Source organism: Nannospalax galili, unplaced genomic scaffold, assembly GCF_000622305.1.
Source record: "Nannospalax galili isolate Female #2095 unplaced genomic scaffold, S.galili_v1.0 scaffold530, whole genome shotgun sequence".
Taxonomy (NCBI): domain Eukaryota; kingdom Metazoa; phylum Chordata; class Mammalia; order Rodentia; family Spalacidae; genus Nannospalax; species Nannospalax galili.
Genome location: NW_008328331.1, coordinates 1,662,762 through 1,676,718, shown reverse-complemented (window position 1 = coordinate 1,676,718; position 13,957 = coordinate 1,662,762). Strand labels below are relative to the sequence as shown.

The window sequence follows — 13,957 nt, the reverse complement described above, 5'->3', positions numbered from 1 at the left end:
GGCTGGGTCGGCTTCTTTTGGGTTCTGCTGCTGCAGCAGCACCTCCTATCGGTCACCAGGGGGCATCGCTTTTCCTAGCAATTGGTTGTTTACACTCTCAAGGAAAGGAAAAAGTTGCGCGGACTTCCGTTGCGTGGGAAAGATGGTGGGTCTAGCACGGGACTAATTTCTATTTTCAGGGAATTTACTGTACTCATCCCATTCTGCTGTGGTTAGAAGAAAAAAAACACCTGACCCCGACGTGACTTGAACACGCAACCTTCTGATCTGGAGTCAGACGCGCTACCATTGCGCCACGAGGTCACAGTGAACTGGGCCCTCTGCGTCGCTAAAGGCCTTGTTCCGCCGCTCCGTCCCGGGCTCCGCGGCTCAGGACAGAGCCGGTTGCTTGCGGACGCGGGGGAGGAGCTCGGAATCCCGAAGCTCGGGCTGGAATGGGTCTCACGAGCCCTCACTATGGCCTCACTCGACTCCGCCTCAGAGTCTCTTAGTGACCGTGGCGTCCCGTGGTGGAGGGGGTGCTCATGGGCGAGGGGTCCGGAGCTCGGATGGAGGGGACGCCGGGCGGAACCGAGGGACGCGGGCTACAGCGCAAGGCCGGACCCGGGGGACTGCGCTGCGGGGAGGCCGCGGCCCCGCCCTGTAAAATGGCTGCCGGCAGGCTGAGCGGCCGAGATCCTGGCGGGCCGGGCGGGAAGAATCGGAGACCCACGCGGCCACACAGCTTCCTCCCTGGAAGAAACTGGGGGACGCCCAAGCGGAGGGCTGGATAAGCCAGCGGAGAGGCGCTGCACTTTTATTAACCTTCCGGATGTTTCTGAGGAAAGCAGTCACGGAACCCACCAGAGTGCCACTGCGAATATTAACATGCGCTGTTTCTTCCAGATCGTGGCCCGCTACGTATAATGTTTTAAATGAACTTTTCAGTGGACAGATCGCACATATGTATTCGAATTTTCACCAAGTACCCAGCACCAGGGCAAGGAGCAATAGCACCCCCTTCCAGTTACCCCAAATCCGATGGGATTATACTGTACATAGGGTTTTGCCCCTATATTTGAGCTAATATTTTCCCCTAGTTTAAAGTTTAAAAGCCTTGAGGGAGTCTTAAATCTCTGTTGGACAGCGCCCCCCCTCCATTAAGTACCTTAATTAAACCCTTAAGTAAAAAGATGATTAAAGCCGGGTATGGTGGCACACGCCTTTAATCCCAGCACTCGACAGGCAGAGGTAGGCGGATCTCTGGTGAGTTCGAGGCCAGCCTGTCTCCATAGAGAATCCAGGCCAGCTGCAGCTACAAGGAGATCCTGCCTCAAAAAGACAAAAAAAAAGATTCAATAAAGGTCATACACTATCCTGACCTGTTTAGAAGTTTAGAAGCAAGGAGCATCAGTTATAGGTGTAGGTTTAGTCCCTGGGGTACCCACTGAGATGTTCAGGTTCTTGTTTGTGTTTCAGAGACACATGGTAAGGTGGAGATGGCTTTCTTAATGAAAGGGGAAAGCACTGTGGAAAATGATACTGAGCCAGTGAGCAGGCAAAAAGCAGCCTCTCAGAGGCCGCAAGGCTCTTAACCATAGTACCTGCCCCTTCTAGTTCAGGCTTTTTTCTCTCCTGCTTTGCTTGTGTATTGCCCTGTGGGAAAGGGTTTCCAGTCTTTCATACCTCTCTCTACATCCCTACTGTCCTGCCATAACTCCCCACTGAGAGATTTGCTCCCAAAAATCTTTTGGGGAGCTGAAGGAAGATAATCAGTCATCTACAACTTTTTCCATGCTGATGAGGGGCATAGTCCCTGAGTAAGAAGGATCACAAGTCTCTCTCCTCCTTTTCCTTCTTCCCTCCCTCCCTCCATCTCTCCATCTGTTAGTTGGAGAGACTTTGGATTTACTGTAGTAAAACCACCAAGAGTCTGTAAAGTGGGGAGCAGAGAAAAGGGAGTTAGTAGTTAGAATTGGCTGGAGTCTCTCTATCAAAAGGGATTTAGTTTGAAATGGTCACCTATTCTAGAAGACACAAAATTTATAAGATTAAAAATACAAGGTCTCTGCCAGGTGTGGTTCATGCTTTTAGTCCCAGCACTCAGGAGGCAGAGGCAGGTGGAGCTCTGTGAGATAAAGGCTAGCCTGATTTACTTAGTGAGTTCCAGGCAGCTGGGGCTATAGCGAGACCCTGTCTTTAAAAAAAAACAAAATAATAGCCGGGTGTGGTGGCACACACCTTTAATCCTAGCACTCAGGAGGCGGAGGCAGAGGCAGGCGGATCTTTTCGAGTTCTAGGTTAGCCTGGTGTACAAAGCAAGTTCCAGGCCAGTCAGGCTACATGGTGAGACCCTGTGTCGAACAAAAAAACAAAAACCAAAAAACAAGCTGGCTTCACTCACTGACAATCTCAGAGCTAGGGCTACAGGGAGACCCTGTCTCAAAAAGACCCCCCCCCAAAAAAACCCCACAAAATAATAAAAAGTTTTAAGCAAAAATAACCAATGAATGCCCCCCAGAAGGTGAGTGCAGGAAAGCCGTGGCCACTTTTATTCATCCTTATGTAACTTGCTCCCCAAGGGTGTGCTTGGACTGTGACACCTGAGTTCAATCCCCATGTCCCACATGGTGGAAAGCTGTCTCTGACCTCCACATGTGTGCCACATCTGTGGGGCATTTTCTTGATTGCTAATTGATGTAGGAGAACCCAACTCACCCCAGGCAGTGCCATTCCTAGGCAGGTTGGGCCTGGGCTACATAAGAAAGAAAGCTGAGTAAGCCAGAGGGAGCAAGCCAGTAAGCAGCATTCCTCCATGATTTCTGCCTCCAAGTTCCTGCCTTGAGTTCCCTCTCTGGCTTCCCTCCATTGTGGACTGTAACCTGTAAGCCAAATAAATCCTTTCCTCCCCAAGTTTCTTTTGTTATGATATTTATCACAGCAACAGAAAGTTGTTGTTTGTTTGTTTGTTTGTTTGTTTTAAATCAGCTTGACATGAGGAAAAAGTTTTTCTCCATCTGGGAAGATAGCAGGCTGAGAACTGGGGTCGAGAAGTCCCCATGAGGCAAGAGAAAATCAAGACAGAGACAAATTTTTTGAAAAAACTCTAAATTTTCATTTTATGTGTATGAATGTTTTGCCTGCATGTATGTAAGTGCACCCGAGTCATGCAATGCCCACAGAGGCCGGAAGAGGGCATTGTGGTGCCTAGAACTAGATAGTTATGAGCTGCCATGTGGGTGCTGAGAATTGAACCCCAGTCCTCTGCAAGAGCAGCCAATGTTTTTACCTACTGAGCCATCTCTCCAGCACCAGGAGACAGATTTAGACATGGCCAGTATGTACTAGTTGCCTGGTGATGTTCTGGGGTCCTTAGAGAAACGACATAGCTTTCCTCATGCTGCTGAGAGTCCAAGAGTGAGAAGGGATCCAATTTCTGTCCCTGAGGGTCCAGGTACTTCCCTTAGGGGAGTGCTGTAGGCTTTGGGTAAAGGGCGGCAGGAAGCTTTACTCCTTGTGTGCCCTCAGGACTTAGTTCCCTCTTTTTTCTTCTTTTCATTACGTTTCTTTTCACATTCCCATATCCTGGTAAAGAGCTGTGAAGGCCTGTATACAATGCCCTTTTTAGACCATTTTTCTTGATTCTTACAAAATAGGTCCAGCTGCTGGATGGAGTTACAGTTTAAGCTTCCATCCTTTGGCCAAATTTTCCCCATTACTCAATTTGTACTGAGATCAGACAATGTTGCAGTGAATTACTACCCTCTTTTTCAAAAAGAGATTTGCTGTAGTCTCAAAATCAACCTTATTTTAATTTTTTTAAAAAATATTTTTATTGGGGCTGAAGAAATGGCTCAATGGTTAAGAGCACTGACTGCCCTTGAGAAGACCTGGATTCATACACACAGGCAATATACTCACACACATAAAATAAAAATAAAAAATAAAATATTGTACTCACACATACACTCACACACATAAAATTTAAATAATAAAATATTATTGCCTGCATGTATGTAAGTGTGCCCATGTCGTGTAATGCCTGCAGAGGTCAGAAGAGGGTGTCGGATCCCCTGGAACTGCAGTTACGGATGGTTGATAGCCACCAGGTATGTGCTAGGAACTTAAACTGGGTCCTCTGCAAGAGAAGCTAGTGCTCTACTGCTGAGCCATCTCTCCAGCCCCCAACATCTGCTAATCTTTTTTATTAATTAAATGTTCTTTATCAATCTCATACATGTACATGATGCATACTGATTACTTGCCTCCCCCATCCTCTCACATTTCCATTTTGATTTGTGACACACTGAATTTAACCAGGGCCATCTGTGTGGCCAAGGGTTTGGAGGTATTTGTTGGGAGTCTTTTGGGCTCAGCAATGGATAACTAAAGACAGTGACAATTGACACTCCTTTTCCCAGAACCTATCAATACTCAGTAGTTCAGCAGCAATGGGGTAAGGCCCCATAAGCCCTTTCCCCATCCTTGACTGGTTGTTGACAGGACCAGTCTTATGTGGGCCCAATGCAAATAACAACTACTGTGAGTTTACAACTGCCATGATGGTGCCACGCCCAGAGGATGCAGTGCACAGCTTTCAGGTCTTACATTCTTCTCACCCTCTCTTCAACAATGTTCCCTGAACCTTAGAGGGTGTGTCCTATTTCTCACCATCTTGGGCAGCCATGAGTGTCCACATTTACCACCATGGACCACAAAGTGAGACTTCTCTGATGAAGGCTAACAGCAGCTTTTGTTGGGTCTAGGTCTGAAGCCCCAGTTGCAATGCTGGAAGCTAAGCGTGCAAATGGGGTGCTGTTGGGGGTCCCAGATCATATGTTAATCTTGAAGTCTCTGTCCACATCCCTACCCACATGCCACACATCAATCTTAAATCCAGAAATGCAAAACTCTGGGACTTTTAGAGGAGGAAAGACCTGGAATGGACCTCATTGTTGAAGAAGGAAGAGAGGAACCATGTTGGGGTATCTGGTACTATCTCTGAGGCTGGCAGGGTGGAAGGGAGTCTGCCACCCAAACTTCTGAGGGCCTCCTAGACTACCCTGAAAAGTTAGTCATGGTAATTTTTGTGTTTATGGTCTCTGGTATAAGAATAAAACTGGGGGTTAACTGGGAGTCCTGAGGTGATTGTCCCAAGGCTGTCAGAAAAGCAGGACCAGAGGACTCTTTCTGTGTCCTTGGAGATGGAAGTCATCCCATCTCATTGTGTGATTGCTGACATCTCCGGATGACCAGAAACAAGCCATTTCCTTATTGAATCTGAAGGCCCAGGGTGAACTGGACCCTGGTGAAGGCAGGGAGGGTGCTGTGTGGGATTCATATCCAAACTGGTCACTCTCTGACTTCTTCCTCTGCTCCTCTTTGAAGCCCGCCACCATCAACCACACATTAAGTTCATGATGAAGAAGAGCCAGTGCCTTTCCCACAGAACATAGGAGTCCAGAATCTGCTGGGAGGGATTCCCCCACACCCAAGGAAAGACCAATAACAATCCAGTTCTAAACTCTTATCCAGGCACATGGAGACACGTGACGTGAAGGTCCCTGTTTGGAATGTGGAAGCCAATTCTATGTTGTGATCTGCATGCGGGTGTTCTGTTAAGCTACAAATGTGGTTGATGTGATCAAATGAAGGGGTTATTAGATGAGTGATTTGCTGATGGACCTAAAGTTCCCTAGAGCCTAGAGAGGAGTGAGGCAGGCATGTAGTTATGCAGAGTCAATCATGTCCTAACTAAAATTTTGGTACAGGATTTTGTTCATCAAATGTTTGCACTTAATTTCATCTTTTAGAAGATTCCACTGTTGCTAGTTTACCCCAGCTGCTGAGCTTCGGGCAGCCCTTTGAGTTCTGTCCAAGGGGAGTGCCTTGTCATCGCTCACGTGCACTAGCCCTGCTTCTGGCCACACTTTCAGAAGCCTCAGTCCAGAAGTAGTAAAGTACTAAGTGGTTCCTTACTTTATACTTTGTTTATGAAAACCCTAAACCTTTTGTTTTTCTAAAAATAAAAAAACCTAAAGCATACAGAAAATTCTTCAAAATTAAGAAGAATATTCAATTAAATGAACAATGATGAGGGGATCTGGGGAGATGCTCAGTTGGTAAAGTGTTTGTCATGCAAGCATGAAGACTTGAGTTCAGATCCCTGAGCACCAGGCTTGGTGGTATGTGTCTAATTTCAGCATTGAGGTAGCAGAGACAGGCAGATCCCTGGCGACCTCTAGGCAGTCATCACAGCCAAAATAAGGTAGAGAGTGATTAAAGAAGGCATTATGGTCTACACACACACACACACACACACACGGACATGCATACCTATACACCACACACATATATCTATGTGAGGCAAGGGTCTGGAAAACTGATACTTTCTCATGTAAAACTGGGGAAGGAGTGCAAAATAGCCCTGACTGTTTGGGTTGCAATGTAACAAACGTTTTTATAAGTGCTTCTACCCCAGCATTTTTTTTTTCCTCTAGAGAATATGTGCTAAAGAAACAGTAAGAATAAATGGGAAAAGGTGCCTGTCTAGCCTGTTCCAATCAAAACTGCATTTATGGTAAGCAGCAGAGTCTAATCACTGTGGTATAGGCTCAGCCTAGATTTCCAAGGTGGTGAGACAGGCTCTGGCTTCAGTCGATGCTCTCCTCGATGGGTTAGTGTACAAGGTGGCTGGAAGAAGGAGTCCTGAGAAGTGGGAACTCGGGTCAATGTAGCTGAGAAGGTAGAGGAGGAATGCCACCGTGCACAATGAGTAGGCAGCTCCATCATGTAGAAAAACACACAATTTATCTTTCTAGCTGTTTAGTACAATCTCAGACATGGGCAAACTGCTGTATTGTTAGCAAAAAAAAAGAAAAAAAAATTTTACTTGGCTTCTGTTTTTAAAGGGCTAAAGATAGTCCAACACCCAGGGAAAGTGTCTTTCAAATTTACGCAATTGTTGTGTAACACATTTCAACCAGGGACTTGCAGGCTAATGCCACTAGGGCGTGTGCCGTTACATGGGGTGGGTTGTGTGTCTCACTAACATGGTTAGGAAATAGTATAATTTTTTTTTTTAATTGTAGCTGTGGGGATCAACCTTCAGGTTTCACACTGAACCATTGAACCACAGCCCAGTCTCACTGCTTACTGCAGACTGAACTTCCCAGCAGCATCTGCTGGGGTTTTAGAGGAGACCTGTGACGGGGGGGGGGGGGGGGGGTGCCCGGAGGGAACTGACAGACTGGAAGGTAACACCTGGCCCAGTCTCAGCCAGCTGGTGGGTGCTCATTAGAGGAATTCATCATCTTGTGGGAATGGCTCAGCTGCTCCTGGAGGACAGTGACAGCTTGGAAGTTGAGGTAGTGAAGATTGACAGCTGGAGGCTGTCCACTAATTGTCCTCTTTATAAGTTCTTTCCTGGAGGAAGATCTGAGGGGTGCATCTGGGGACAGCCACAGCAATGCATGCCCTGCTTTCCAGTTTTCCCCTCTTTGTTTCTTACCTGTTCCTGCTGTCCCATAAAGCATCATCTCAACTGTGAGTCAAATCCAGGGCTCTGTGCACACTAGACAAGCACTCTTTCTAGCACTGAGCTACATCCTTAGCATGTGTCCAGCTCTTAAAATGGGAAAATCTAAAGGGTACAAGCTAATTGTTTTATCTTCCCTCTCAGCATACCCTACCCTCCCAAAGACTTCTGTGATCTATTGGGCTTTGGTCTTTCTGTTCTCTCTAGACCCATATAAGTCTAAGCAAATGTCTTTGAAAAGTTCATGCTATACATTGGGTCTGGAATGTCTGTCCTAGGCACCGTGTTGAAGGCTTGTCCTTAACCTGTAGCACTACTGAGGGGACAAAACCTTCAGGAAGTGGGGCCTAGTGGAAGGAAGTTAGGTCATTTGGGATGTGCCTATGAAAGGGATACTAAGGCCATGCCCCTACCCCCTTCTCTTTGCTTCCTGGTTACCAGGAGGTAAACAGACATCTTCTGTTATGTACCGTCACCATGATGTACCCAGAGCACCAGGGCCAATTGACCAAATATGACCCAAATAAACCATTCCTCCTTTTAACTTATCTCAAGCATTTTGTTACAGTAACACAAAGCTGATGCACATAATGTCTGCCTGGAGGACTGCCATGCATGTTCAGAGAACTAAAGACTGGAGCAGCTTAGAACAGCATGGGGAAATGCAACCCTGGAAGCACAGTGCTTTGTTGCAGTAGCAGCAGTGTGTTAGAGACCACTGATTTACCTGAACTAATGTTGGAAACATTACTTTACCTGCTGAAAGCATGCTTGACCATGTGCAACAGCACCTCCAGTCAAGAATGACTATGTGACAAAAGCTGCTTATATGCATGTGTGCTGAGGCAGACAATGGAATGCAGGGCCCCCACCCCAAATTACACAAGGAAATAACATTGACCACTGGTCACAATGCCCTGTTATGCTTAGTCTTCATTGTAATAAACAGGTTCTTTGCTTCAAAATAACTTACCCAGAAGTCTTCAGGATGTTTTCTTAAGACTGACTGTGCTGAGTAAAAGCCACATTGTTTGCCATGCTTACACAGGTTGGATCTCCCAGCCTCTGTTCCCTCATAGCAGAGCCTCCTTGTGCCCTACTCTTGAGATTCTAATTGAGTTCTCTCCTTCATGCTGCACTGTCCCTCTTTGAGAATTCTCTGAACCCCTACCATACTGGGCGTTAGCATCTGTGGATGCAGCAAGCAAGGTCCAGCCAGTTTCTGTGTGGCAATGTGTGACTCTCAGTTTAGGATAAACTATGTAATAATTTTGGCTAAGCCTGTCTTTGGAGATGTTTTCAGACTGGACCTCTGGAGCCAGCACTTTCCGAAGCCTGTAGGCCTGTTTCCACAGAATGCAACTGATGGTGAATATGGCTCACTGAGCAGGGGTTCCATGCAAGAGGTGTCTGTAGAAAAGAGAACCATTACATCAACAGTCAAAATATGATGCTGTCTTTTTTTTCTTTTCCAACTCACAGAACATTTTATTCATACAAGATGTATAATGTTAGTTCGGAATTTTTAAGTGCTTTTTTGGTGTTTTTAATAGGTATTTTAATAACAGCTGTAGAGAGAAATAATAATTCTTTAAAAATTAAAATGAAAGCTGAGACTATAGCTTAGTCAATAGCCCTGGGTTCAATCCCCAGCGCCACATAAAGCAGACATGGCTCACATGCTTCTAATCCCAACACTTCTGAGGTGGTAGCAAGAAGGTCAGCAGTCAAGATCACCCTTAGCTAGACAACAGGTTCAAGGAAAGGAAATGTTAACCAGGAAATGCACAGGATGAAGAAGCAAGGCCTGACTCCAAAAGCACATCCTCACAGGTGTCACCCAGTACACGAGGACCCTGCACAGTACGAACTTTGCAGATGGCAGATTGGCTGCTTCCTGACACCCTGGCTCTCCACCACAGAAGGGTCAGCATCATATCACACCAGGAAAGACTCTCAGGACACAAAGGCATGCTCGCAGCTGGGCTGGCCCGGCCCCTAGTCCCTCCAGCGGTGTCCACACTGAGCGTTGCAGGACTTGTAGAAAGTGGTCATTTGCTCATCTGCAGAGTGGGTCTGAAGCTGCATGATGCAGGAACCCGACCCTAGCATTTTGGACATGGCTCTGAATGGAGTCCACATTCTCCCAGGCAGCGGCTCCCCCAAGCACATCATCCACTTCTTTCAGCTTTGATTACTTACAATTTGTTACCTTGCGGGTGGTATTGTGCATGTAGGGACAAATGTTGAGGCGGTGGGCAGCGCTGTTCCTCCTCCACGATCAGCCGGTTCCCACAGCTCAGACAGAAGAGCAGCATCACTCCGGCTTCCCAGCAAACTTCCGCGGCCGCGTGCACCAACCTGCCTTACACCCCAGTTCCGGTGGAGCCAGCAACCATAATGCTGTATTATTGTTATTATTATTATTATTATTATTATTATTAAATTTATGTGTATGAGTGTATTGCCTGCATGTGTGTAAGTGCACCTGTGTCGTGCAATGCCAGAGGAAGTCAGAAGAAGGCGTCAGATCCCCTGGAACTGGAGTTACAAATGGTTGGCAGTTGCCATATAGGTACTGGGAATCAAACCTGGGTCCTCTACAAGAATAGCCTTAACCGCTGAGCCATCTCTCCAGCCCCATGATGCTGTCTTTTTAGAACCCAAACATTTGTCTTCCAACCTATAGAATGGAATGCCTTGTCCCTGTTATCAGAATTTAACAGTAATGTAGAAAAAGTAAGGTGTACTGTGAAAAGGTTCACTTTGCTAAGAAAGAGGAAGCCAGAAAGGCTGCCAGCCTGTTTCTGCTATGTGACCACATTTCCTTGACTATAATTTTAACTTGTTGCATTATTTCTTGGGGACACATAAACAAATATCTGTTCACCCCAGACAGGGCACTAACAGCAGACCAAAGAAACAATTCCACCCAAGTCTAGCTTGGAGAACCAATGAGCTGATTGGGAGCATGGGTGAAGTCTAATGAACAGGAGCATGTTCGACTTTTGCACAGCCACACCACTGCAAGTTCCCCTGCTAGCTGTTTATGGGGGGAGGGGGTCTGGTGGCTATGAACTTCATAAGCCTTCTCCCTCTTTCCATGAGGGAGGGCCCAATGTTGGGATATCTCATAGGCGTGATCTCAGCTGCTTTGCCTCAAGACAGGAATGGGCACATCCACCCCACAGGAAACAGCCACAACACAACTTGAAATTGTTTGCAACACAACCTACTCAACAGGGTGTTGTAATTGTGAAGGAAATGTATAGAAATGAGTCCTAGATAGAATAATTTTCAACCTTCAAATATTTAGTGAGACTGTAAGGTTTTCACAGATATATCTGAATGTGGAACTTCAAGAGGTACAAAGCTGACCAGGGCTACAGAATGGGGTATGTAATCTTCCCTAATCTCGGTTCTCAGTTCTCTATAGGCACGAAGTGACCAAGTTTTCTGACACTTACAGGAAAGCCACACAGCCCAGAGACCACATTAGCGTAGGTCAATTTTTTTTCTAGTTACTTTCTGGTGCTGTTGGTTTTCTTCTCTTCATTTCATCCTTTTTCTCCGATTAGGTCCAGTTGCCCCACTTACATGTCCACAATAGGCAGGTATTGTGTGGAGTTAGAAGGAGCCTAAGTCCTCGAGTTCTCTAAGTCAGGGTGGGGGAGGCCTTCATCCACCCTGAAAAGGAGTCGGCTAATACCAGAAAATGTATCATTGACTAGGAAGCATTTGACCAAAATATTATTGCCACCCTTTTCTTGAAATGTGACTGTCCTTTTTATTAGATGCAGAAAAGCCTGAGTTTCACCTCCTGAATTATCACAGAGGCTGAACAGACAGGCCCTTGGGAATTTTTGGATTGTCAATTTTCTAGTCTTTTCCTTCAAAAGTACAAATTTCTACTAGTTAATATGTGTTTTTCTAGGTAGTAAGAGTCATGAAGTCCTTGATAGAACTTTTGTTTGTGATGGCAGAATCTTGACTCTTTTAGCTAGCTGTATCCTCACTGAGTGTCCCATTTCTCTCCTGTTTCTGTATAAAATAGGCTTTTATTTAATTTTAGAAAGTTTTCAGAGCCTCAAAACATTATTTTAAGCTGTTATAGTTTGTAAGTTTTTGGCTATCTTAGCTATGGGTTATTTTTTTTTTTTAAGTCACAAATTTCCAAGGCTAAGACTGATAATAATAATAACTTCAATGACTTTTGAGCATTCCCATCAACACTGATTACTACACAATTTTGTTTGGAAAGGGGTCTTGGGTTGATTCAGGCAGAGAATAAAACCTCCATATTTGAGTCAAGCATGGTAGCGCATGCCTTTAATCCTAGCACTGAGGAGGCAGAGGCAGGGCAGAACTCTGTGAGATCAATGCCAACCTGGTCTATATAGCAAGTTCCAGGCCAGCTGGGGGAGATCCTGTCTCAAAAAACCAAAACAACAACAACAAAAACAAAATCACTCTGTTCTGGTTTGTCTCTTCATTGCTGTGACAAAACACCCTGACCACTACCAACTTGGGGAGGAAAGGATTTATTCAGCTTACATCTCCCAGGTTGCAGTTCATCAGGGAGCCCAAGGTAGGAACTCAGGGCAGGAACCTGGAAGCAAGAACTGGAGCACAGGCCATGGAGGAACACAGCTTACTGGCTTGCTCCCTTGGCCCCTGTTCAGCCTGCTTTCTTATGCTACACAGGCCCACCTGCCCAGGGGTGGCACCACCCACAGTGGGCTGGGCCCTCCCACATTACTCATCAAGAAGATGCCCTTCAGACATGACCACAAGCCAGTCCAATAGAGGAAATTCCCCAATTGAGGCTCCCTCAACCCAGGTGTGTCAAGTTGACACTAAAGCTATCCAGTACACCCTCCATACTGAACAGTTAACATTTTTACCTGCAATAGCTCTTAAATCATGGGCCTGCCACTTTAAGATGATGGTCATGGGCCAGCTAGATGGCTTTGTGGGTAAAAACACTTGCCACCAAGCCTGACAAAAGGAGTTTGATCCCTGGAACCCACATGGTGGAAGGAGAGAACCAATTCCTGCAAAAAAAAAAAAAAAAAAAAAAAAAAAAAAAAGCAAAATAATTTGAGTGAAGGTATCCTATATGCATGGAAAAAGACTAAGAAGCTGTAGGTTATTAAATGAGAATCCCAGTGCTGGGGAATGGGCTACCTCTCAGTGAGTTGCTGGACAGGGAGCTCCTTGAGGCCTCTCCCAAACAATGCAGGCTATTTCCACTGCTGTTGGTTTTACATCAGAACTAGATGGTAAGCTATTGCTGAAGTCACCACATGCTTTGGTTGCTTAGAGAAGTTAGGTTGGACCTGAGCTGTGAGCTTCCTCCCTGGTAGCTAGCTTTCATAGTGTCAGGAGGTACTATGCAGGCTGAGGGGGAGATTGCCTTTAACAGTCCTACTCAGCTGTGGACCCTGTGCTCTACACTACCAACATGCCAGGTGATATGTATCCCCTGATGCAATAGAAGCACAACTCTTATGGGTGCAACCAACTCTTTTCTGGTTGGACTTCATGCCTCCTCTGCAAGAGGGAATTCACACCTGGTACCATAAACCCTGTCAAAATCCCTTGGCTTGGGAAAGTCAGAGGCCCTAGCAGGGAAGCTACTGCTATTTTGCTAAATGGACATTGATATGCTTATCTAATGCCTTCTAAATGTGTATGTTTGTGCCCATGAGATTATTGCTGTCATCTTTGGTCAGGGAAGCTTCTTTTTGCAATGGGCATCAGTTCCTAGAAGACTCATAACTGGTCGAGTGCTGAGAATAAGTGATTGTTGAATACCTCAGCCCTAAATGGGACGTCTATATCACCCCTTCAAGACTCAGGGAACACTGCAGGAGAGGGAATGGCTAGAATGTAAGTGCTGGAGGAAGCGGTGGGTAGAGTATTGTGTAACTCTGTCTTGGGGCACACCATGACCATTGCTCTCTTGAGCCCCCAGCAGCTGTGATTGCCCACAAGATGACTGCAGAAGGTTGGGCTCATTCATGTCCCATCATGGTGATTTATAGACAGTTAATGGATACTGGGAGAGAGATGTTTACTTCAGTGGTGCAGCTACTTACAGATAATTTTCCCATGACTCTATAACTACCCCTCACTCATGATTCTGTAACTAACCCCTCACTCTTGCCCCTCACCCATGATTCTGTAACCAGCCCCTCACTCTTGCCCCTATAACTAATCCCTCACTCATGACTTGATAAATAACCCTTCACCCATGACCCCATAAATAACCCCTCACCTATGACCCCATAAATAACTCCTCACCCATGACTCCATAAATGACCCCTCACCCAAGACCCTATAAATAACCCCTCACCCATGACTCCATAAATAACCCCTCACCCATGACCCCATAAATAACCCTTCACCCAAGACCCTATAAATAACCCCTCACTCATG

At 46.0% G+C, this 13,957-nt stretch overlaps 1 non-coding gene and 1 pseudogene across 1 annotated transcript; both read right to left on the bottom strand.

The window, feature by feature from the left end:
* Positions 1-231: 231 nt before the first annotated feature.
* Positions 232-303, bottom strand: Trnaw-cca. Its single transcript has one exon. It is a non-coding gene; the product is annotated as a tRNA-Trp (tRNA).
* A 9,211-nt stretch (positions 304-9,514) lies between these two features.
* On the bottom strand, positions 9,515-9,834 carry LOC103728693 (annotated as a pseudogene).
* Positions 9,835-13,957: the final 4,123 nt, after the last annotated feature.